Source organism: Bos mutus, chromosome 14 (assembly GCF_027580195.1).
Source record: "Bos mutus isolate GX-2022 chromosome 14, NWIPB_WYAK_1.1, whole genome shotgun sequence".
In the NCBI taxonomy this organism is placed as follows: Eukaryota; Metazoa; Chordata; class Mammalia; order Artiodactyla; family Bovidae; genus Bos; species Bos mutus.
The window spans coordinates 47,965,917-47,991,841 of record NC_091630.1 but is presented as its reverse complement, the minus strand read 5'-3'; the positions used below and the strand labels follow the sequence as shown (position 1 = coordinate 47,991,841).

Sequence of the window (25,925 nt, the reverse complement as noted above, 5' to 3'; positions counted from 1 at the left end):
AACAAGGACAAGAAACTTGGCAGACCACCATTCACCCAATCTTTGTCGTCGCTCCCCACCGCTACCCGTTGAGAACCAGTGAATTAGACCTACTAGTGGCTAAGATGCTCTGTGATTACAATAATCATTCTGTAATCAGGGTAGCAGCACATTTACTCTAAACAGTCGCTAATTACGAAACAGTTTATGATGACTAAAAAAACAGAATGCAGCATGGCTGTCTGCATTTCTGGAACACGTGTTAATTGACAAAGAGAGATGGTTTAAAAAAACTGGACCACAAATAATTTTGACTACCTAGGTGCTTCTAGTCTTCAGGATTAACTTCCTAAATAATTTCCTGAATCGTCCTCAATTTGCATCTAAAATAATCTACTCTGAACCACAATCCCAAATAACTAGTCAAGAGCTATCAAACACCAGTTAGGGTCAAATACTGATCACTGAAGGCGACTGAGAGTAATCCTAACAACAGTGGACATTTAGGGAAACGGGCACAAGGTCACGCCTGTTCAAGTGACGAAGGCAGACCTCGATCCAGCAGCGTGGCTCTGAAGTGCTACTCCCAGCTGACCTCACAGAATGAAATAAATAAGGAAGGAAGTAAACCTCCTGCATGCAAGGGACTCCAGAATTCTTGTATTAACAGCTTCCAACAGAACATTCCACACATTTTTAGTCAATTCTCTAAGTAAGATTTTACAACCTTTCTTTCAAGATCTTCAGAGATTTTACTTTTATTTCATCCTTAAAATGGAAAGGCCTTTTTCAAAAGACAAGCCTGCAGCTGGTGCTATACAAAATGTCATTAGTTACTTCAGCGTGTGGTTTTCTCATCTTCCTGCTACTGAGAAACTTCTTAATATGTAAGAGTGTGCTCAAATAGTACACAGAGATGGACGCAGGAGGGTCCTGCTTGGTCCCCAACCCCCTACTTATTCTCAGGTTACCGAGATTTCTGGCGAGAAGGGGTCTCAGGGCCTAGACCATAGGACCTTCTGTGGTCCTGTCGTCTGACTCCCCACCTTATCTATCAGGGTCACCTGAAGAGTCTCTTTAAAAACAGACATCCTCCCCAACCCCATACTTTTGTAAATCGCGATGAGACCTTGGGATTTCCACCTTGACAAGCAAGGTAGACTACCTGTGCACTCTGATATTGGGACCAGCAACTTAGACCAAAACCACGTCATCCATGCTTCCAGCATAGGAAAAGCAGCGCCTTTCAACAAAAAAACGCTGCCTTCATCTATAACACGATCTGCTGAGGCAGCACCATTCTGGTGCTTTTGGAGGGAAGTGTGTTAATTATTACCCATAACACGAGCAGCTTCCAGGCCTAACTCCCTAGAAATGCTTCTGGTAAAACAAACGGTCCAAAAATATACGTCATTATCATTTAGTCAAAATTTCTACACAGTAAATACATGAATAGCGAAGAAAGTAACAGAAAGAGGCCGTATTTTTTTCCCCTCTATTTGGTAAAAAAAAAAAAAGAATTCTAGAATTTTTTTAAAAATTTGAGGAAGATTAACAAATACCCCACCATCCTTCTTAGTGATAAACAGAGAACCCTTTACCAGAAGATTTCTTTAAAGTTATCTAATTCATTTTGCCTTCATTAATAATTAAACCTTGAGCCTCACCACTATTTGAGGCAAACAAGCATAGCCCCCATTCAACAAAAACAGATATTGGGACTCAGACATATTAAATCACTTGCTCGAGGTGATAGGTCCAGTCGTAGGCAGTATATACCCTTCGTTATTATTAAATGTATCTTTAAATCATACAGATTTCCTCTGCTCTAAATAAAATCTATAAATTTTTATCAGAAAGTTCTTCTAAACATCTAACTAAAATCTCATCAGATATAGTTTAGGAACCATACCTTCTGTGGGATTAAAGAACTATCTGGAGAAGGAAATGGCAGTGTTCTTGCTGGGGAAGTCCCATGGGCAAAGGAGCCTGGTGGGTTATAGTCCATGGGGTCCCAAAGAGTAGGACACGTCTGAAGCAACTTAGCTGCAGCTGCTGCTGCTCATTATATCTCATATTGAATCATTTCATGTATCTCAGGAACAATAAACCCTCCTTCCACTCTTCTCTTCTTTTAAAGGAAAGGACGGCAACATTTCAACTTAGCCTCTGCAGACAACAGTTCCCACAAATGACCACACCTCTCATCCCACATGCTCTTCTTCTCATTCAACTTGTAACTTTCCTCCCAAGGTGAGCTGAGATCTAGGGAGGCTTGTGACTAAAGCCTAAGATGTGACTTCTGAAGTCAAGTCATAAAATGAGATACAGATTCCTTGGAACTCACTCTTTGGACCCCAGAAGCCATGCTGTTAGGAAGCTCAAGCAGATGCAAAGAGGCTGTAATTAGGTATTCCAGCCTATAACTTGGCTGAGGTCCCAGCCAACAGCCTATCCAGCACCAGGTCTGCAAGTCTTCAGCTGCTTCCAGCACTGAGCCACTAACTGACTCAGCCTTGGACCTGAGTTGTCCACGCTGAGACACTGGACATCATGGAGTGGATAAGCTATATCCATCATGCCTTTTCCCAACATGGTAACATTCATGAGCAGAATGCCACCAATTTTTCAGATGGTATATTAAGCGGCAACGGGAAACAAAACTCTCTAATTCAGAACACAAGCAAGAAATGAAAAAGAGGCAATGGATAAAAAAGCTTCTTTCTGAAGGTTCAAAATAAATATTCCCCAATTCTGTGCTCTAAAGATTACCTGCTTTACTGATAAGAGTCTGTCAGACTCTCACACAGATCTTAGTGAAAGTCCATGTAAAATAAAAGGAATTAGGAACACACTATATTACTTTCTATCTTCATCCTATGCACATCTCTCTTTTGAATGATGTGCCTTTTCTCCTCTCTGATGAAATCTCCATCAGCCCTTGATGCTCAAATCAAACCGCAGAGCAGCTATGAAGCCTTTCCTCACCTCACAAAATGAACTGTTTGCTTCTTATAAAATGTTTGTCTAGCCCTTCTAAGACAATTCTCTATTCTAATGCATATATTATACTGTAATTACTTGTCCACTTGTCTCTTTCCTTCCCTAAACTGTGAGATCTTCGAGGATGGAGCCTATTTCTTTTTTAATCTCTGTGTCCCCAACTTCCAACCCGTGCGGCAGGTAAAGTGCCAAAAAAAGGGAGAAAATGGACTGCTCTTTAAATTTTAATTTTTTAACATAAACGTATACACATATACTCAAAAAGTAACATCCAGACAACAGAAAAAGGCAAGTCTAGTTTGCTGAGCTAGGGCTGGTAGCGAGGGGTCCATGGTTTACAGTGACTTGAGTACAGAGACAGACAGAGCAGTATCCTAAAAGATCCCACGGACACTCAGGGGAATTTTAGCACATTTCAAATCAGTTTAGTAAACAGGGAAATACTACGCATTTTAAAAGCATTTTCTCGTAAATAACTAATGTCAAAATTTGAGGTGCTCAAAGGAATAAAAACCAGAAGCAGAAAAAATAGACACATGAGACCTCATTTTCTGAAAGTTTTGTATAGCCACTATTTTACAGTAATATGACTTTATTATTAATTTTGCCCCCACCTCTGTCTCCTCAGTCCTTAATGTCCCTACTGTTTGGTTACATTTCAGAACTCTAAAGTACTTTCCTGCCAGTTGACCCAAACTGCTACCATGTTACAAATCCACTGAAAAACACACCACAATACTGTCTGTTCAACCCTCTCCAACAGGCCAACATTTTTTGTTTTTAATTTAGTTTATTTTAATAAGCTCTTCAAGCACCTTCTGCAAGCTTGAGCAAAGATATTCATGAATATATTTCTTTTAAACCATGCTAATGAATTATTTATCTTTTTTATTAATTGAAGTATAGTTGATTTACAATGTTTCAAAGGCCAACATTCTTTTCTTAAGCAGTACCATACCAGGTAGCACTAGTGGTAAAGAATCCACCCGCCAACGCAGGGGACACAAGAGACACGAGTTTAATCCCTGGGTCGAGAAGATCCCCTGAAATAGGAAACGGCAACCCACTCCAGTATTCTTGCCCGGGAAACTCCATGGACAGAGGAGCCTGGCGGACTACAGTCCATGGGGCCACAAAGAGCTGGACACGACTGAGCAACTGAACACAGCACGGTACTCACAAAATGCCAGAAATGAGGATATCACCCAGTATGTCTGTAAGACATTTCAGAAAAGTCTTGCAAAAAAAAAAAAAAAAATCCAAAAATCAGTCATTTAAATTCTAGTCCCCTTAAAATTGCCTGAATCTGTTAAATACAAAGGCCTATATCCAATCCTACTTTCCTTCCCACTTGGCATCTCTTACGTGTCTCCTAAACTGCCATACTTCAAAACCCCAGGAAGTTGTCCTCTCTATGATGTTACTCCAAAGAAGTGCTTGGTATACAAGCTTTCTATTTAATAGCCAAGTGTGCTAAAAAATTAATGTCTCAATCTCAACCCCCTCCTGTGCCTAAAACAGAAATCTACAACTTCCTAGGAGGAAAGAAGTCCTCAAATTCTCAGACGGTAAGTGTTCCCGTAGGCAGGCATCCCCTCTGTGCCTGCTCCCCTCACAGCATCAGTTGTATGAATCTCCCTGTGACGTGTCTGTAGAAAGTATGGCTAGGTTCAAACCTACAGAGACTTCAGAAGGGGTGTGCTGAGAAAACATCCCAAGGTGTCAATATTTTAAGCAGGAAGTTCTTAGTATTTATGTGCTTCTTCAGCTCTATCAAATCCATCAATATATTTAAAAAGTTAATTTCTTAGCCCTACTTGAAAAACTGAAGTCTAAACAATGAAAAGATTGGTTGCACAACAATATGAAGGCACTTAACCTTACTAAACTGTACACTAAAAAAATGGGTAAGATGGTAAATTTTACACATATTTCCCCACAATTAAAAAGTTTAATTTAAAAGAATAACTGCTAAAAAAAAAAAAAAAAAAACAGCATCTAAAAAACCCACAAAACCAACAAACAAAAACTAGGAGAACTGTTGAGTATTAACAGAAATTACTGAACCAAATTTCCAAATCGGGAAAGGAGTATGTCAAGGCTGTATATTGTCACCCTGCTTATTTAACCTATATCCAGAGTACATCATGAGAAATGCCGGGCTGGATGAAGCACAAGCTGGGATCAAGATTGCTGGGAGAAATATCAATAACCTCAGATATGCAGATGATGCCACCCTTATAGCAGAAAGCGAAAAAGAACTAAAGAGCCTCTTGATCAAAGTGAAAGAGTGAAAAAGTTGGCTTAAAACTCAATATTCAGAAAACTAAGATCACGCATTCCAGTCCCATCACTTCATGACAAATAGATAGGCGAAACAATGGAAATAGTGACAGACTTTATTTTGGGGGGCTCCAAAATCACTGCAGATGGTGACTGCAGCCATGAAATCAAAAGACGCTTGCTGCTTGAAGAAAAGCTATGACCAACCTAGACAGCATATTAAAAAGTAGAGACATTACTTTGCCAACAAAGGTCTGTCTAGTCAAAGCTATGGTGTTTCCAGTAGTCATGTATGGATGTGAGAGTTGGACCATAAAGAAAGCTGAGCGCTGAAGAAGTGATGCTTTTGAATTGTGGATTTGGAAAAGACTCTTGAGAGTCCCTTGGACTGCAAGGAGATACGACCAGTCAATCCTACAGGCAATCAGGCCTGAATATTCATTGGAAGGACTGATGCTGAAGCTGAAACTCCAATACTTTGGCCACCTGATGTGAAGAACTGACTCACTGGAAAAGACCCTGATGAGTCTTTTCCTGAAAGACTGAAGACCCTGAAAGATTGAAGGTGGGACGAGAAGGGGATGACAGAGGATGAGATGGTTGGATGGCATCATTGACTCAATGGACATGAGTTTGAGTAGGCTCTGGGAGTTGGTGACGGACAGGCAAGCCTGGCGTGCTGAAGTCCATGGGGTCGTGAAGAATTGGACACGACTGAGCAACTCAACTGAACCAAATGTAAAGGGGGAGCTTCATTAGATCCTGGTTTGAAACCCAAAGCTGTAACAGACAATTTGGAGAAAACTGGGATAACTGAAATAGTTGATACTTGATGATATGAGTTTTCTTAGGCTTTAAAAAAGGTTTTGTTAGGTTTAATGGTTGTTATTTTGTGTGATTACCCAAGGTAATGCCTTTATTTTATGGCAACATGCTTTCTGGATAAAGGGTCATTTATAACTTACTTCCAAATAGTTCATGCAATACACACACATACACACACACAGACAAATTGGAGAAAGAGGGAAAGGAAAAGCATTACACAACACTGAAATAGCTGTTATTTAGCCACTTGTTCTAGCACATTATGGAAGCATTGTAGGAGCTAAGGGAAAAAGAGACACACGACACTGCACACGTCCCAAAGCACCGCCTTGCGTTTTCACTGAGCTTGGAGATTGTTTCTACTGCTTAATATAATATTGGCTGCTGACAGAATCTGAATAGATGACAGGTAGATAGCCTTCTGACTTCTTCTGCAAGTAAAATGATCTCACAAAGCAAAAAAATTACTGTTGACGTAGAGATTTGGGAAGAAAGTTGAGAACATTTTTATAGGTATTGTCACAAGTATATACTAATGTGTGGCCTGTAAGGGTTTTGCTCTTTGAACAGTTGTAGAATTTCATTATTTATCTACTGAGACATCAACCCTTCAAGTGATGCTTTCCTTCTCTTATCACTTCTTCCACGCAAGTGTTTAAGTAACAGCCCTATACTCTGTGTTTGGTTTTGGTCTATCACCTTTCCAGAACTACCAAGTTCCCCCAAAGTTTTCTTTACCTTTGCTGTCCTCTTTCCACTATAAACTGAGATTATCAATCCCTCTTCTCATCATAGCGTCAAAACACTCTGCAGGGGAGAAGTCAGTAAGTCTGATACGGAAAATGTTCAGTTTTACTGAGGCAACAAAACCAAAACTTTGTCTTTATTATTTCTGACTTGAAGTGGACTTCCTTCTTTTTCTATAGAATTTTCTATATAAAATCTATAATCAATGCAATAAGCAATTGACTAATAACCTTTGAATATTGTTGGACTCCGTCTGTCTTTTTGTTCTGATTGTACACTCTGCTATGAACTAAGGTCAATCATAAACTCCCAACAAATTGAGTTTTATATCAAAAGAACTGCTTCCTCAGGAAATCTCTGGCAGTCAGTGGTTAGGACTCTGTGCTTTCAATGCCGAGAACAGGGGTTCAATCCCTGGTTGGGGAACTCAATCCTGCAAGCCACACAGCCAAAAACAAGAGCTTGCATGGTCAACGTGTTCAGAGGAGGCCAAGAAAGAACAGACTAACAGGTACAAAGGTTCATATAAAGAGTAGAAATACAGGGACACAGCTTTGTGGTAGACCCATCTAGACAGTGTCTGGAAATGTCATTCTATGGTGATTGGGAACTTATACAAGGATCAGTCTATTAATGACTTACAGCACAAAAGGTGAATTTATTAAATCAGCCCAAAACACAGTTTAAAAATGAATGATTTTAAGCTGTTCTGTATACTGTGTGAGAGAGGCGAAATGAATGAAAAAAAAAATACATGTGTATACATAGACACACACACACACACTCTGTCCTTACTATGTCTCCCAATTGTAGCAAACCAGTAAGAAAACAGGTACCATTCCCTGTTGTACCTCTTTCATTCAGACAGCAAGCCAGTGCACATGATCATGTAAGCATATTTATAGAACACAACTGGAGAAGGAAACGGCAACCCACTCCAGTATTCTTGCCTAGAAAATCCCATGGACAGAGGAGCCTGGGGGCTGCTGTCCATAGGGTTGCACAGGGCTGCTGTCCGTAGGGTTGCACAGAGTCGGACATGACTGAAGTGACTTAGCATGCATGCATGCATTGGAGAAGGAAATGGCAACCCACTCCAGTATTCTTGCCTGGAGAATCCCAGGGACAGAGGAGCCTGGTGGGCTGCCATCTATGGGGTCGCACAGAGTCGGACACAACTGAAGCGACTTAGCAGCAGCAGCAGCAGCATATAACACAACAGACAAATTTTAAGCCAGATTTGTCAAACCATTTTATTTGATGGTTTCTCTCTTTGATATTAAACAAGTTTAATATCTATCAAAACATCTAATTTGCTTTATTAACATGTTATGGCCCTCCACTTATTTATCTAAACCTTCACCAAAAAGTGTTTTATTAAGGAGTCTGGTTCCACTTAAAGTAACAAGTATTGTAAGTTGACTACTCAGTTTGATCAAGCTGATAAACTAAACAGTCCATCCTTGAAAAATCTCTCAAGCTCCAAGGGCATGGACTTGTTACTGTGCCATTCCTCTATGCAGAAAGCATTAGTGGCTCAGTTGTCTGTGCAACTCCATGGACTGTACCCTGCCAGACTCCTCTGTCCATGGGATTCTCCAGGCAAGAATACTGGAGTGGGTTGCCATTCCCTTCTCCAGGGGATCTTCCTGACCCAGGGATCAAACCCGGGTCTCCTGCATTGCAGCCAGATTCTTTACCATCTGGGCCACCAGGCTTTCATTAATTTACAGATTTCAGGCAAGACTACTCTTTTGCATTGGTATTTTCCACCTGCGTGGTTCTAACCCTTTTTAGCCTCAATTAAATGAGCAATTCCTCTGAAGGCCACCTCCAGCTTCCTTCCAAATGCCTTTCCTTTCCTTTTTTCCCGTTACACACTCAATCCCTTTCTCCAAGTAGATAAACATCTGTGGACCACTGAGGCAGGCCCAGAAAGCCGGGGTGAGGCTACTGGAGACATCTGACCTTCACTGGGAAATTCCCTTTCTGGGGAAGGGAATGAAGAGGGCCTCTGTGACCAGGAAACCCTCTCTGTTCCTCTGGTGTGAGGCCCTGGCTTCCCTCACTCCTCTGAGCACCAGGCCAGGTGAACACAGGAACTCAGCCTATGAAAATCACAAGCCCCAGAAGGCTTTCCCTTGGCCCTACCTGGTCTTTGCCTGCTCTTGGGTGGAGTGGTCCCCTCACTTCTCACCTGTAGAGGGGAAGAAAGTCTCCCAAGTGCTCCGTGTGGTAACCCAGAGTATCAGGGCAGAAGGGCCGCAGGGCTGAGGGGTACCTGGAGGGAGCCGGCCTTTGGCACTGCTGTCCGGGTGCAGGATTAAGGCTGCAGCTCATCGGAACACTCTGCACCCGCCCAGCTCCTGGTGTGAGATCCGGATGCAGACAGTGATTGTACAGGTGAGTGCTGGGACCTGGATGGGACTGGGACTCACCCATTTCACCTGTCACCGGCTCTCCCTCCTCTGCCTTTCCCTCTCCACCACAGGGTCAGGGCCTATCTCCAGTGACCATGAGAGAGGAGGGAGTGGTGGAGAGCCTCTCCTAGCAGAGACTCAGCTCACCAGACGGCCTGCACGCAGGGCCAAGCCAGATGGCCCCTGCCAGCTCCATCCTGACCCACCTTCACTTGCCTCTCGAGCCCACAAACCTGGGCTTCCCTCCACCTCCCGGCTCTCTCCTCCTGAATGCTTCTTCTCAAAGTAAGAAATTTACTATTATGATGAGATCATCCATGATCATGAGAATGCGGTTTTACGATGTGCGTGTGCTTCACCCAGCAGAGGAGAATGCTCTGGTTTTCTTTTCTAATGCCCTTCGGTGTCCAGGCATTTTGTTGACTTTTGTCACTGTCAGTTGCCACTGTCGATATGCTCAGAACACAATGAGTATCATTTTCTTACATTATACTTAACAGCTTACAGCCTTTATTAAACTCTTAACTGTACACACCTCTTGCTTAAAATACAAGGTAGTACAGCATAAACAGATCTTTATATAACTTTATTTACATAAAGATTATTATTTAAATAATCTTTATATAAATTCACTACGTTTTACTTATTCCTGTTGTTGGTGTTTAATAGATAAATAGTCATGTTTGACTCTTGTGCGATGCCATGGACTATAGCCTCCCAGGCTCTGCTGTCCATGGGATTTCCCAGGCAAGAATACTTGAGGGGGTTGCCATTTCCTTCTCCAGGGGATCTTCCCAACCCAGGGATCAAACCCATGTATTCTGCATTGGTAGGCAGATTATTTACTACTGAGCCACCTGGGAAGCTCTGACTTATACTTACTATCTGTTTATCTAAGAAAAGACTCTGTTGGTGCTAGAATACAATAAAATGACACTTCTTAATGGAAAATATTTCTATATCACACTTTTATAGAAAAATCTTAAGGAATCAAGATAGTCATACATATGTTACTTGAAAAGCAACAAGAGCACGATACACTGAATCTCAGAAAAGAATTACAGAAATTGAAAATACAACACACTACCAGAAACTCCAGAGAGGCGGGCATTCCTAAGACTCTAGGAATCTGATGAAATTTTCACCAATCTTAAATCATCTTTAATATTTCCAAGTGAAAGTGTTAGTGGCTCAGTTGTGTCCAACTCTGTGCAACCGTATGGACTGTAGCCTGCCAGGCTCCTCTGTCCATGGAATTCTCCGGGCAAGATTACTGGAACGGGTTGCCATGCCTCCTCCAGAGGATCTTCCCAACTCAGGGATCAAACCCCTCGTCTCCTGTGTCTCTTGCATTGGCAAGTGAATTGTTTACTGTCTGAACCACCAGGGAAGCCCCTTAGTATTTCCAACTTATAACCAGTACCAATTGTACTGGACCGCCAAAGGCAAGGGAAATCATTTCCTGTTTGATTCCTGGACTGATTTTGTAGGTGGGAACAGCCTGCTAGAAAAGCCCATCCTCATTTAGATCGGGGCTTCCAGGGGCAAGGGGATTCCCTGGTGGCTCAAATGGTAAAGAATTCACCTGTAACATGGGAGACCAAGGTTCGATCCCTAGGTCGGGAAGATCCCCTGGAGAAGGGAATGGCACCCTACTCCAGTATTCTTGCCTGGAGAATTCCATGGACAGAGGAGCCTGATGGGCTGCAATCCATGGGGTCACAAAGTAGCCCATGAGGTCACAAAGAGTAGGACACAACTGAGCGACTAACACTTTCTCTCCCCCGCCACCCCACTTCCAGGGACAAAGGTCAGCCAGAAACAACGGGAACTCCTAGGACCCTGTCACACTGTGCAAGTTAAGCCTTGGGAGATGTGGGATCACATTTCCTGAGGATTCACTAAATGAGTAATAGAAAATACCACACGTTATGTGTTCATCTCTGACAAGAGGGCTTCAGAATGGCAGCTAGAACACTGAAAGCAGTGCCTGCTGATCCCCACACGTGCACAGGTGAAGAGTTCCCTGAATGCTCTCCTGGCTCCCTGAAAACAATTGAGCAGACAGAAGAATTCCACAAATAGCAGAGCACAAGTCAGATGACTGAATATATTATCAGCCTCCTTTGGGGACTACAATGTCGCAACACCGAGTCACCCGTGCTACATGGGTTGCAAAAAATCTGCCAAACATGCATCACACAAACCACCAGCTAACAGCTAAACGTGCTACGATTAAATATATGTTACAGAAATACCAGTGTTTCATCCGTCCAAAACCTCTACCCCCTAAAAGGTTCTCTCCGTCTCTTTTCTGCCTCTCCCCCACATTCAAGTTTTCTCAAGTTGATTTTCTGAGCTTCTTATTGTGAGAAACAATATGGGACCTGAGTGTGCCTTTACAAAATACATCCCCACCCCTGTCCCTTTCCCTCGTGGGGAATGACTGATCCGTGCTTTCCACAAGGACTGGATGGCACACATCCACGTGAGGCTACAAGGAGGTGTAGCTGGCCAGCTCACTTGTCAGGGAGGCAGGGCTAAGGGGCAGCGCTGGCCTGGGTTCAAATTCCTCTCCAGCACTTGGGCTGTGTGACCTCTAGCAGGTTATCTGACAGCTTTGTGCCTCCACTTCCTGAACTGTGAAAGCAGAGCGACAAGAGCGCCTCCCTCGCTGCGTTCCAGTGAGAGCCAGACAGGAGTAGAAAAGCACCAGGTTTTAAGTGAGCGCTCAGTTAAAGGTTACCTGTTTTTCACTTCATCCATTTCCATTCGTATTTTTTGAAAATTAAAAGACAAGAAAGAATCCTGCAATTTAGGACCTGTTAAATACTGGGCTGATGACTAAAAAATCTGGAGACTCTCTGTAGGTCTTAAGGTAAGTATCCGGCCAGGTGTAGGCCTGCCTGGAGGCAAGGGTTTGGGAGAGCTACTGCTGCTACTGCTAAGTCGCTTCAGTCGTGTCCGACTCTGTGCGACCCCATAGATGGCAGCCCACCAGGCTCCCCCGTCCCTGGGATTTTCCAGGCAAGAACACTGGAGTGGGTTGCCATTTCCTTCTCCAATGCATGAAACTGAAAAGTGAAAGTGAAGTCGCTCAGTCATGTCCAACCCTCAGCGACCCCATGGACTACAGCTTTCCAGGCTCCTCCGTCCATGGGATTTTCTAGGCAAGAGTACTGGAGTGGGGTGCCATTGCCTTCTCTGTGGGAGAGCTACAAGCCTACAGAATTTGCAGGACTGGGTCTATTCAAACCTATTCATCCTTTTTACAAACTAAACCACCAGACTGGGAGTCTTACAAAAACCTGCAAACATCGCTTTATTAGATCCTTAATAGGAAGATGTTCTTGGACTCACCATCCCCTCTGAAATTTATAGTGCTTCCCCACTTGTTGGTCAAGGTTCATTTTTCCCCAAAGTTTTGCTCAGAGGCACAGCGACTTACTCCCCTTCAAACTTCATCTCCTGGAAAGTGAGGGTAACTTCTACTTCACAGGATGTGGGCAAGAATGAAATAAGGCACCATGCCTCAGAGAGCCCCTAGCACGTTGATGGCACTCAGTGAGAGATGCTTCTCTGTTCTGTTGCTTCTGTTGCTGCTCTGCCAATACAGATGTTTTGGCCAAGAGCAAGAGTGAGTTACGTTTAGAAAAACTGACCACCACAGCAGAATACCTGTGAAAGGCTGTGCAAGGGAGACTTTCCACCCTTTAGAAAACTAGGGTGGTAAGACCCAGGATTTGTTACTCTTCAAAGCAGCGACAAGACACAAACAATCCACAGAAATAAGAGGTCACTGCCTGCCCTGTCACCTCTACCCAACTACAGATCGTCACGCTGACCACACACAATATGATTTCAGGAGAAATAAAACTAGTTATAAATATTCATACCTTTATTAAAGGAAATCTATTTCTTCATAAGCTAATCAGTCAAGGGGACATTTAACAATCTTTTTACTATAAACATTATAATCCTATTTTCAGGGGGGGAAAAAACCTGAACTCAAATTAAAGCAGAATTATCTGACTCTGTTATATAATTAAAATTACACATTAAAAGAAGAGCAGATCTTTAGTTTGAAAGCAAATCGAACATCAGAGTGGACACGTCCCTTCACAGCCCCTCCCCCACAAAAAATAAAAAAATCATCACCCACTGAGTGTTCCCCCTTTAATCAGAGGATTCTGGCAGTAAACTACCAAAGCTGGGACACTTAAAACTCATCAAATAACATGAGTAAATGAACAAAACAATGGTTAAATGAGGCAGGAATGCAATAACAAGATCTAAAAAGCCCAAAATGAGAGTTAAGTTGGCCATGAGGAACTCCATCAGGAACTCTTAATAATTCATAATTGACTGCCTAAAAAACATAAATTCTGCCAGAACTGACAGGCTAACTTCAACTCTTCATGTGCATCTGTCAACTGACACTCAAAGTAAAAATTTTTTTTCTTCAGAACCTTTGACTATTAATAACTATTTAATTATTGCTAATAAGGTCTACCTATCAGCACCGCCCCTCTTTCTTCCTTAAAATTGTCTATGTCCAAAAGTAAGTAAGTCAAATACTTCCATAGGTTCCCTGCTTGTTTAATACATCTCTGCTAAGTCACTTCAGTCATGTCTGACTCTGTGCGACCCCAGAGACAGCAGCCCACCCGGCTCCGCCATCCCCGGGACTCTCCAGGCAAGAACACTGGAGTGGGTTGCCATTTCCTTCTCCAATGCATGAAAGCGAAAAGTGAAAGTGAAGTCGCTCAGTCATGTCCGACTCCTAGCGACCCCATGGACCACAGCCCACCAGGCTCCTCTGTCCATGGGATTTTCCAGGCAAGAGTACTGGAGTGGGGTGCCATTAATACATCTCTAGAAGTTTACAAATAGGGAACCAACTTAAAACTGTCCTAGAGTCGATGTTTCCACAATTGCATTATGTAATCACAGCCGCTGGAAGCCAGGAATATGGTCACTGATGTACATTTCATAGGATAAGTACATAAAATCTTTGCTGTAAGAGCCAAGAGTGTTATAATCTATCTGCAGACCATGTAGTTATTTAATTTCAAATACCCTCATAGCACAATCTTTGATTTCCACTCTTCTCCATAATCACCCTTGCCTCAGTTTTATAACAGCAAGGTAAACTACACAAGTTTCTAAAGTATCCACAAAAGTCAGATTCTCACTTCTGTTTAGAAATTACTATCTAGAATCCATAAAGTATGTATTGTCTTTATACTATCTGAATTGAGGGCCTATGACACTAAATCCATATTGCACGGCTTTTCCAGACATCACTTTTAATAGACTTTAAAAAGTAATATGACATAATATTCTTTCTACAGTTAGGAATTCATAAACCCTTCTGCAAGCCTGTAAAAACAAAAAAGGAAATAAACACAAATGCTAAAATTGTTTTTGTTGAAAAAAACAAGGCGTTTAGAGGTAAAATTAGCTCGACATGTGAAAGTGTATTAAAAAACTGAGTAAGGGGTTTGTTCTGTTTTTTCTTAAATGGTTTTCATTATTAGTTTGTAAACAGTCTGATTATTTCATTGCAGGAAAGATCCTGATTCACTGCTCATTTTATGATTTACTGTAATAAAAGATCAACACCTTAAAGCAACTGACTTACACTCTCCCTCCTATTCTCTTCATTTAAAATTGATACAGCATGCAATAACATAAATGACCAAAACTATAAACACAAAATACTGAAAAATGAGTAATGACTTCAAAAGTGGTTTTGCCATAAAAATAGCAAAGCACTAATCATGCATTTAAATATAATACCAATCATAACAAATGGTCAAAATATCAAATAAAGATACACTGTGCATTTCAGAAAACTAACTTCTAGAAAAATTGTTTAAAGAGCACCCTTTTAAAATCCAATACAACACATTTTTTTCTAAAAAATCCAAGCTGTCGATTTAATGGGTCACCTTTTCAACCGGGTGTGATATGAAACAGCTATGGTACTGAATCCTTAAATATAGGGTAAATAATTAAAGAACTGCTCATTGGTCCTTGTTTCTAACGTGTGCAAAGCTTTAATAAGATATAACTAGAGGGAGGTTCAAGACAGAGGGGACGTATACATCTATGGCTGATTATGTTGATGTATGGCAGAAACCAACAAAATGTTGTAAAGCAATTATCTGCAGATTAAAAATAAATTAAAAAAAAAGATGTATCTAAAGATAAAGCCAACCAAGGAGCACTGCCCCTTTACGGCCTCACACTGCAGCCCAAGTTCCCCTCTGATCCTGACATTTTAGCTTGCTCATAAAACACTCCTCTAACACTGAGCAAAAGTCATGTAAATGATATGTAACCAATGAAGGATTAAAATCAGAGCTAATCTATCTAACAAATATTAAATTCGTAATTGGTGAGCTCTTTTTCTATCCTCTGCTTCAGTATCCTAACATCTACAACTCCTCTGTTAAGACTGAAATTCCCAGGAGGAGGAAGGCTCAGCTCCAGTCTGCGAGCACACAATGGAATCACAGCTGACGACGCACATCTTTTTCTAGATGTCTCCATATGCTTGAGAGGATTTTTTTTTCCCCTAGCCAGGCATTAGGGGACTTGCTACTCACTGCCACTAAGAATCTGAAAACAGTCTCAAGGATTATTGTGGAGAAGGAGTAAAATAATGTGTTGCTCTTGAGCATACAAAAGGCACACGTCAGAGTGGCCTTCAGGAACTAAATTAACTAATGATGGGGCAGTTTTGCATGCTGTCAAATTCTGAATGTTGTTTAATTTATAATTCTCCCTACTTCTGGCAGCTAAATGTTTGTTTTATAGTCACAGTTTTTACTACTGTATCACTAAAACAACACCTCAAGGGCTACAACAAAATGCGATTAATTTTTGTCTTCACGAACACTTACAATTATAATGGATTGGGAATTCACATTATGAATCTGAAAACGGTCTATTACACAGAGGACATCGATAAAGTGTGGTAAACACTGTTCCCTAAAAACCCTAAATCCCCTAAAAAGACCCCTCAAATCTTTCTTAGTGACACCAAATTATTAAAAGCCTGAGAAAGCAGTATGCATAAGTAATCATGCACATAAAATGCCTCAAAAAGAAAAAAAAGTCTCAAGATTAAATTCATGGGATACTCATCACAAAATGAATAGATGCATTCTCAAGTTAACATTACTCATCTTTTGAACTCCCAAAGATTCTACAAATTCCAGTTGGGAAAAGGAGTCTTGCTGCTGTCAGTGTGCACTAACCTCCCCAACAAAGAGTAGCACAAGAGCACACACGCGCGCACACACACACACACACACACACACACACACACAAAGCATAGCAGCAGCAGCTGCCGTCTTTTTAAAAGACTGCTATTCCTGCAGAGCAATCTATGATCTTTACAAAGAACCAAAGACCTATCCTCCCATTCTGAAAAGTTAGAGTTGTGTAAGTCACTAGACTGCACCCAACAGTGTAAAATAACCAAAGATGTGTCCTAACCTTGCAAACACCAAAAAAGTACCCACACACTGAACCATTCACTAGTGTTTAAGCAAACTAATTTATTTTTGAGAATCTTTTGTGTGGGAGTAATCTGGCAACCTACATTTATTCACTTTTTTTCTGTAGACAAATATTCTCTGACTGGCTTGCTCCTTAAATATCAACGCTTTAGGTTGCAAACAGTGATGCTTTGGTTCCTAACTTCATATTGTTTACTCAAGAGAAAAAAATAAAAATGCATACCATAAACTACAACTTTTTTTTTTTAATGTCATCCCAACGCCGAACTTCCAAGTGCACTTTGGAAACTGGCCCTCTAATTAATCAAGGAACCAGTGAAGCCATTACAAACAATGATGCTTAACACTCCCAATAATCAATTGACGTGAAGCTTTTCCGATGCCTTCGTTTTCAGAGCAGCCTTTCAAATTTCATTGTCTCCACGCTGGAGTAGCTATGTGAAACTGAGACAGAGGTAAACAGATAACTCCTAGGATCGTTAGCACGTAAACCGAGCGCTGAGGTTCGGAACGCGATCACTACAATATATGCCATTTTAGAAACGGGCCTCGGACAGTTACTGCCACATCCTAAGTGCCTTTAGACTTCGTTGTATCTAAGACAACGTCTCTGGTGGTACCAAAGCAATACAGTATCTCGTGCAATCTGCGTGCCTCCCCGGGTCGGAGCCCCTGTAAGTGACACTACCCCACAGATCTAGAAGTGGGTGACCAAGGATGTACAAGAGTGGATAGCTCTTGGCGTCTCCATGACTCCCCCGCCCCGCCTGCAACTCCGCTCCAACTGGTCCGGAAGAAGCCCCGCCCCCTTCCTTCCTCCGGTCCCCGCGATTGGCTTACCGACACCCGGCAGGTCAATTCCCCGCCTTCGACTGGCTCACTGCCCCATCAGTCACACGCAGCGAGATTCGGGTCGGTGGGAGGGGAAGGCAGTGGAGGAGGTGGAGTGGGAGTGGGATTAGAGGACGAGGTGACGGAGGAGGATGTTCAGGCTCGGTCCCCGGTTTGGGAAAGTTTCCCCTACGAGTGACAGACCCGGACGGCGTTAGGCCCGGTCCCGCTCAGAGCCGGTGCAGGACGCTCGGGTCCTTGATTCCCGCCCCTCGGTCCCGCAGGCCCCGGAAACCACTAGGGGGAGGGAGAAGAGGGAGGGACCAGCTAACCAGGGACCGACCCACCCCCGATCTCGGAAGAGGCGCCTCCGGGACTCCCCGGAGGGGCGGGGGGCGGTGAGCGCCGGCGCGCCGCGACGACCCCCGGCCCCCTCCCCCAGCAGCCCCCAGAGGCCCGAGAGAGCAGTGTCCCCGGGCCCGGGGCGTGACCGTCGCGAGCTGGCTGGGAGGGCCCCTCCCGCTTCCCGCCTGGGGCCCTGAGGGCCTGTCCCTTCAGGGGCGGGGAGATGGGGGAGCGAAGAGGGGGCGCTGGCGAGCCAACCCGGAACCTCCCGGCCCGCCTCCCGCCCCCAGCCCCGGCCCCTGCGCGCCTCCTGCACACACGCCCGCACCCAGAAAGTTAAGTCAGGGGCGAGCCCGGCTCGGCGCCGCCGCGCTCCGGCCCCCCGGCTCCCCGCCCCCACCGCGGCCCGGCCTGCTCGGCCCGAGCGCGCCGCCCGCCCCGCCCGCCGCAGCTCCTTCCCGTCGGCGCGCGGCGCCCCTCGCCCCCAGCCCCCGGCGCTGACACGGGCCGGGCCCGGCCGCCGGGCCGCGGATCCTCTCTTCTCCCGATGTCTCACCCCGCCGGCCGCCCCTGACAAGGCGTTTCACCTTCACACACCCCCGAGCACTTCCCGAGTCCTGCCACCCCTCGCCCGGCTCCCACCCTGCGCTGCAGTCGCTCCGCGTTTCCATGAAAGAATGCACCTTCTCGGGCTTCACCTTCCCGTCTCTCTGCCTCGCGCCCCCCGAGGGCGCAGGAGAAGCGCTCCCCGCCGACCCGCACCGGGCAGGGGCGCCGGGGCTCCGCCGGCGGGGGCCGCGCCCGCGCCCCCGGCCTCCGCCGCGCCTCGGCTCTCACCTCTTGGCCGGCGCCGCGGGCTGCAGCCTCCGCCCGCCTCGCGCTCCGGGACTCGTCTCCCGAGCTCTCGCAAAGCGCTGGAGCGCCTCCTTTCTCTCCCAGGGACTCCGCGTCTCCCCGCCGCTTCCCGCCCTCCCCACCCCTCCCCACCCCACCCCCCCCCCAAGTCCCAACTCCCCAGCTTCACGGCGCCTCTCCGGGGTTGCAACTCCCGTTTTCCGCGCACCGGGGCAGCGGTTCCCCGCACACAAAACAGCCCTCTCGGTGGCGCGCGGCTCTACCCGGCTCGGCGCAGGAAGGGCGATCGCGGCCGGGGGGGGGGACGCGGCGCCCCCCGCCTGTCCGCCGCCCGCCGCCCGCCTCCAGCCCGCCCTCGCGGCCCCCAGGGAAGGAGCGGTTACCGGCTCGGGTCGGTCACGCCGTCAGGTGCCGGCTGCCGTCGGCGCTGACCTTCGCCGCCGAAGCCGTGGCTGAGGCTGCGGCCGCCATGTTCCCGTGTTAATAACTGCTGCCTGGTTGTTTATTTCAATGGAGATCCTCCCCCAACTCCCTCCTCCTCCTCCACCTCCTCCTCCTCCTCCTCCGCGTCTCCGCACTTGCCTAGAGACACACAGACCGCGCGAGCTCGCGATCAGGGGAGGGGGCTCGGGAGTCAGGCAGTCCCTCCCTCCGCCTCCCGGGCCGTGGCCGCAGCCGAGTCCTGTCACTGGGGAAAGGACGGGGCGGAAACTTGCGTCCCGCGCCCCCGGGGAGGGGGCAAAGGTGGACGGAGGGTTCTCCCAGGAGCCGACCCTGGCCGCGGACTCTGTAGCATCTCCGTCGGCGCAGTCCTCTTAAGAAGACGACCCGGGGAGAGGTGAAGAGAGAAGGGAGAGGGGACAAAATGGGTGACGGTGGTAGCAGGGAGGGTGACCTATGGGTGACTGGAAGCGAGGGGAGAGTAAACAGATGACTCCATGGGAGGGCAAAGGGCAAGTGCCAAAAAAGCGAGACTATGGGACCGGCCAGGGCTGCAGAGTGGAGGCAGTGGGATCTTGAGGTTGCAGACGGCCAGGCAGATGCCCCCGCACGAAGATGGGGAGAACGCAGTGCCAGATTCGCCCCAGGAGGAGCCACCCGTCGGCGCTCTGCCTGCGCCCCTGGAGCAGCAGCCGGCACCCCTAGGGCGCACCTCGCACGCCCGCGTCTGCTGCTGCGCCCTGGAGGCGCCCGTTGTCCATCAGTTCTCCCCCGGCTTCTAAGAGAATTGGCTTCTTCTTGGCGGTCGCCTCTGAAGAGGGGATGGAGGGGCGCGACCGTGCGAGGCAAGCTTAAAAGGGTGCCACCCAGCAGTTGCATGATAAAGCAAAAGTGCACACAGTGTAAATAGCCTGACCTGGTTGAGCATTCTCGTCACGACCTGAGTCACAAAAGTTTTTTTATTGAAAAGTCCACTTTCTAGACAGAAAGTGATGTTGGGGGGACGCGGGAGAGTTGCACTGAAGATTCAGAGAAAACCCTTGTAAAACTCACTCGGATCAGCTTTCTGCCTTGGAAAAGCAAGTTCTTCCCAACCCAGATACACTTGGTCAGAAAAAAAAAAAAGAAAATGAACATTTGTTGAGCAAATTTCCTTATTTTTAGTCTTAAAATGAGAAAGGTCATTTGCCATGGATAATAACAGTGTTTACTGAACACATACTTATGTGTTCAGTCACTGGACTAAGTGATTTCTAGATTTTGATTCTCAAGCCTTACAAAGTAATACCATTTTTATCCTTCACACAAAAAATGAAGTTTAAAGAAGTAGGGTCATAGAGCCAGGAAGTTGGAGAGGATTTGAACCAGGTTCTATCCGAATCCAGAGCCCACACTTTTAATGGTGACTTCAACCTCAAATTTGTGGGAGTACCACAAATTTTCTTTGGAAAAAGAAAAATATGTATGTATGTATGTATGTATGTGTGTGTGTTTGACTATGGTAGAAAATATTTCCAAGTGCTAACAAATTGTTAGCACTGGAGAGTATGAGTGGGTGTGTAGTGGAATAGTAATTCACTATTATATATATAGTAGTAATATATATATAATAGTAATTCACACTATAATGTTTGAAATGTTTGCATTCACCATGTATTAATTTCATAAATTTTTATAGATTATTTTAATTACATGGCAAACAGAATTAGACTTCTTGAAATCCCAAAGTTCTCAAAAAACTGGGGAAGAAATGGAAATGGAAGGGGTTTTTTTATGACCTGTGTTCTTCTACAAATACTTGTCCAGTGTATTCCTATAATGAGGTAGTAATCACCTGAGGTCTGTCACATTGCTGGCTTCCCATTTCCTTTCTTGTCCTCACCCTCAACTCTGAGTTGTGATAAAGGAAAGATTCTCCTTCTGGCTTTCTAGCGTTCCCTTTTTCTGGCAGAGGTCCAGAATTCATCATCCTCTGGAGCAGATTTCACACTCTCAAAAACCACCCATGATATCTGTGCAAATAAATGATTCCCCATTGTATTTCCATATTACTCAATAAAACTTACTCTAAGATGCCTGACTGTTTCTACAAAAATAAACAAAAAAACCTGACAGCATAGCATAATGAGTTCCATCTCTAGCTGCTAATCAGTTGCTTCCAACCTTGAGGAATCCTATAACTTCTACTCTCTAGTACAGCCTCTGGGCTCCCTCAACACTTCACGCCATAGTTATAACAGTATTCTGTCTTGTACTGCAGTTGTTTATATATTTGTCTTTCTCTTTCAGTAGATCGTAAGCTCTTCAGGACCCATGTCTTATTCTTGTTTTTACATGCTACAGCTCCTAACTTATTTAATGTTAACTGTTTATGTGAATCTATAAAATGTAAATGCCATTATCTGATCAATCTTCATGTTCATTTCCCCAACTCACCCTCCAATACCTTGCTCTTAAAACATATTTATGAAAAATGTTTTCAGTATTTTCAAAGAACTTAGATTTCTATAAGACCTCAGAATAATTGTTTAGTAAAACCAGCCATAATTATTGGTGAATTATTGTGTGATAAGGTAACATGAAAAGGAAGAAAAGTAAATAAATTGACTTAGTTATTCAGTCAAAGAAAAAAATGAAAGCAAAGATATAGGAACTGGATATATTACCAACAGAGAACAACCCAATAAGGAAAAAAATGTGGGTGCAAATCAGAAAGGGGAAGGAAATTATTGAAATTTAGTAGAAGCAGAAACAACACACCATAGATATATGAGGCAAGTAGATACAGAAAAAAGAAATGTCAGCCAAATCACAAATGCAACTTAAAGTAATAAAGAAAAATGATAATTTATATAGTTAACAATACACCTAAGAAAATCAGAACAATGTGAATACTACAGAACAAGAAATTCTATATTGTCTGCCTTCTCTTCCTCATTCAACTTCAAATTACTCACTTCCTTCATAGATAAGCTATATAAAAATTGGAAGATTCATTGTGATTTTTGTATTATTACTACTAGCATGCTTCATGATATAATGAGAGGTAATACGAGCTCCAAAGAATTGATGCTTTTGAACCGTGGTGTTGGAGAAGACTCTTGAGAGTTCCTTGGACTGCAAGGAGATCCAACCAGTCCATCCTAAAGGAGATCAGTCCTGGGTGTTCATTGGAAGGACTGATGCTGAAGCTGAAACTCCAATATTTTGGCCACCTCATGCGAAGAGTTGACTCATTGGAAAAGACCCTGATGCTGGGAGGGATTGGGGGCAGGAGGAGAAGGGGACGACAGAGGATGAGATGGCTGGATGGCATCACCGACTGGATGCACATGAGTTTGAGTGAACTCCAGAAGTTGGTGATGGACAGGGAGGCCTGGCGTGCTGCGATTCACGGGGTCGCAAAGAGTCGGACATGACTGAGCGACTGAGCTGAACTGAACTGAACATGGTGTGGTACACCATATTACACTATATTACAGATGATGATTGGATGGCATCACTGACTCAATGGACATGAGTTTGAGTAAACTCCAGAGTTGCTGATGGACAGGAAGGCCTGGTGTGCTGCAATCCATGGTGTTGCAAAGAGTTGGGCACGACTGAGCGACTGAACTGAACTGAATATAGTGTGGTAAGAAGAGCTATTAAAGATAGGAAAACATATGAACTGGGCTTTGCTTCTTACCATGTGGATAAATATATCAGTTTCCTCATCTGTATGATTATTGGAAGACTCAAACAAAATGATATAAATAAATGTGATTTGTTAACTCTCAAGTTCTTTACATGAATAGAGTATTATTATGTTGACTAGATCTGTGCATAGCACAGTTATCCCAGTGTTCAAATTATAAGAACAAAAAATGTATCATTCATTATATTTAATATGTAATCACTGAAGGAGAGGATCAGTTAAAACTAACTGACATTTGATTATTGAAAAAATCAATTGTTTGGCTAGGTATTTCATTCTTATTGTATGCGCTCTCCAAATCCCTTAAATATTATAGGTACCATAAATGTGTCTGATACAGGTCAAGCATACTACATATATTTTTATTTCTCATCGAAGTAGGCATTATGTGTATTATTATTCTCATTTTATGTATGAAAATAACGAGGTTCCAGGAAATTAATTTATCCAAGATCATAGAGCTGTCTTTGCAGCATGGCTAAGAGATTGCACTAAAATTCTTTTCTCCATCACTGAAAATCTCTACTACTCTAAGCAAAAGATTATCTTCATCCTTATTTCTTCAGTACCTATAACAATTATTAAAACATAATGCATGCTCAGTAAGTGATTCTGAAATGAATGAATCAAAAATGCGGGGTTCCCATCAAACCACACTACACACAACAAGACTAAAATCACCACTACTATTTCTTTCCCACTTGAAAACACTTAATCTTTAATCACCTACAGAATACAATTCAAATTCTATACCTTATATTCAAGACCATCTTGAATAAGTATGACCCAAACTTCTTTTTCTAGCAATGACAGCAACAAAAATTTTAATACACCCTCACTCATTCCACGGTGTTCTGAAAACAGGCTGACATGAGTTTTAATCTTGGCTCTTTCTAACTGTGTAAACTTATGCAAGTTATTTAGACTCTCTGCAAATCCTATCCTGTGAAATAAGGTTAAGAAAATGAAAAAGGAGGAAGTAAAATCATCTTTTGTCACGTGACTGTGTACATAAAAAATTCAAAAGAACCTATAACTATTAAAGTAAACGTAGTGCTCGCTTCAGCAGCACATATACTAAAATTGGAACGATACAGAGAAGATTAGCATGGCCCCTGCACAAGGATGAAACGCAAATTCATGAAGCGTTACATATTTTTAGGTGGATGAAACTGGAGCCTATTATACAGAGTGAAGTAAGCCAGAAAGAAAAACACCAATACAGTATACTAACGCATATATATGGAATTTAGAAAGATGGAAACAATAACCCTGTATACAAGATAGCAAAAGAGACACTGATGCATAGAACAGTCTTTTGGACTCTGTGGGAGAGGGAGAGGGTGGGATGATTTGGGAGAATGGCATTGAAATATGTATAATATCATATATGAAACGAGTCGCCAGTCCAGGTTCGATGCATGATACTGGATGCTTGGGGCTGGTGCACTGGGATGACCCAGAGGGATGGTATGGGGAGGGAGGAGGGAGGAGGGTTCAGGATGGGGAACACGTGTATACCTGTGGCAGATTCATTTTGATATATGGCAAAACCTATACAATATTGTAAAGTTAAATAAAATAAAATTTAAAAAAAAATAAAGTAAATGTAAAATCACAGGATACAAGGTCATTAGTCAAATATTATAAATTATATTTCTATATATTAGGAAGAAACAATTAGAAAATGAAATTTTTCAAAATATCATTTACAAAACATAAAAAACATCAAATACTTCGGAAAATATTTAACCAAAGATAACCAAGATCTCTACACTGAAAACTAAAAACAATGCTGACAGAAATTTACAAAGGCCTAGATAGAAGGAGAGATGTGTAGACTTAATATTGTTAAGATGTCAACTCTCCCCAAATTGATCTTTAGATTCATTACAATTCCAATCAAGATTCTGGCACATCTTTTTAGCAAAAATTGAGATGCTAATTCTAAAATTTATATGGAGATATATATATATTATCTAGAACAGCCAAGATGAACTCAAAAACAGGTTGGATAATTTACACTACTGATTTCAATAATCACTGAAGAGCTACAATAATGAAGACAGTGAGAGACTTTATTTTCTTGGGCTCCAAAATCACTGCAAATGGTGACTGCAGGCATGAAATTAAAAGATGCTCCTTGGAAGAAAAGTCCTAGACAGCATATTGAAAAGCAGAGACACTATGTTGCCAACAAAGGTCTGTCTAGTCAAAACTATGGTTTTTCCAGTGGTCATGTATGGATGTGAGAGTTGGACTATAAAGAAAGCTGAGTGCTGAAGAATTGATGCTTTTGAACTATGGTGTTGGAGAAGACTCTTGAGAGTTCCTTGGACTGCAAGGAGATCCAACCAGTCCATCCTAAAGGAGATCAGTCCTGGGTGTTCATTGGAAGGACTGATGTTGAAGCTGGAACTCCAATACTTTGGCTACCTGATGCGAACAACTGACTGATTTGAAAAGACCCTAATGCTGGGAAAGATTGAAGGCAGGAGAAGGGGACAGAAGAGGATGAGTGGATGGGATCACCGACTCAATGGACGTAAGTTTGAGTAAACTCCAGGAGTTGATGACGGACAGGGAAGCCTGGCGTGCTGCAGTCCATGGGTTCGCAAAGATTGAGCAACTAAACTGAATATTGGTGTAAGAATAGACAAACAGATCAATGGAACAGAATAGAGAATCCAGAAATAGACCCCCAAATTTACAGTCAATTGATTTTTTACAAAGTTGTCAAATTCAACAAAGAAAAAGTCTTGTCAGTAAATAAGACTGGAACAACTAGATAGCAGTGTGGAGAAAATGAATACTGACGCCCTCCTCATGTCGTGATACACAAGAATGAATTAAGACTGATCATAAACTTAGATGTAAAAGCTCAAACAACCTGCTAGGGAAAAAAACATGGGTTAACAAGTATCTTTAAAACTTTGGGGTAGACAAAGATTTTTTTTTTACAGAACT

General features: G+C 43.4%; 1 protein-coding gene and 1 non-coding gene across 6 annotated transcripts in view; one reads left to right on the top strand and one right to left on the bottom strand.

Moving 5' to 3' along the window:
• Nucleotides 1-19,358, bottom strand: part of NCOA2 (nuclear receptor coactivator 2) — a 286,486-nt gene extending 267,128 nt beyond the window's left edge. For 2 of the 5 annotated variants that reach the window (XM_070382281.1, XM_070382289.1), the window contains exon 1: nucleotides 19,204-19,358. The gene's annotated coding sequence lies outside the window, so the exon portion shown is untranslated. Of the gene's footprint in view, nucleotides 1-17,629; nucleotides 17,810-18,607; nucleotides 18,627-18,802; nucleotides 18,905-19,203 lie in introns of those variants that run through there. The other 3 variants (XM_070382286.1, XM_070382283.1, XM_070382287.1) reach the window with 3 other exon arrangements.
• A 4,653-nt stretch (nucleotides 19,359-24,011) lies between these two features.
• Nucleotides 24,012-24,118, top strand: LOC138990818 (U6 spliceosomal RNA). Its single transcript, XR_011466931.1, has one exon. It is a non-coding gene; the product is annotated as a U6 spliceosomal RNA (small nuclear RNA).
• The last annotated feature ends 1,807 nt before the right edge of the window (nucleotides 24,119-25,925 follow it).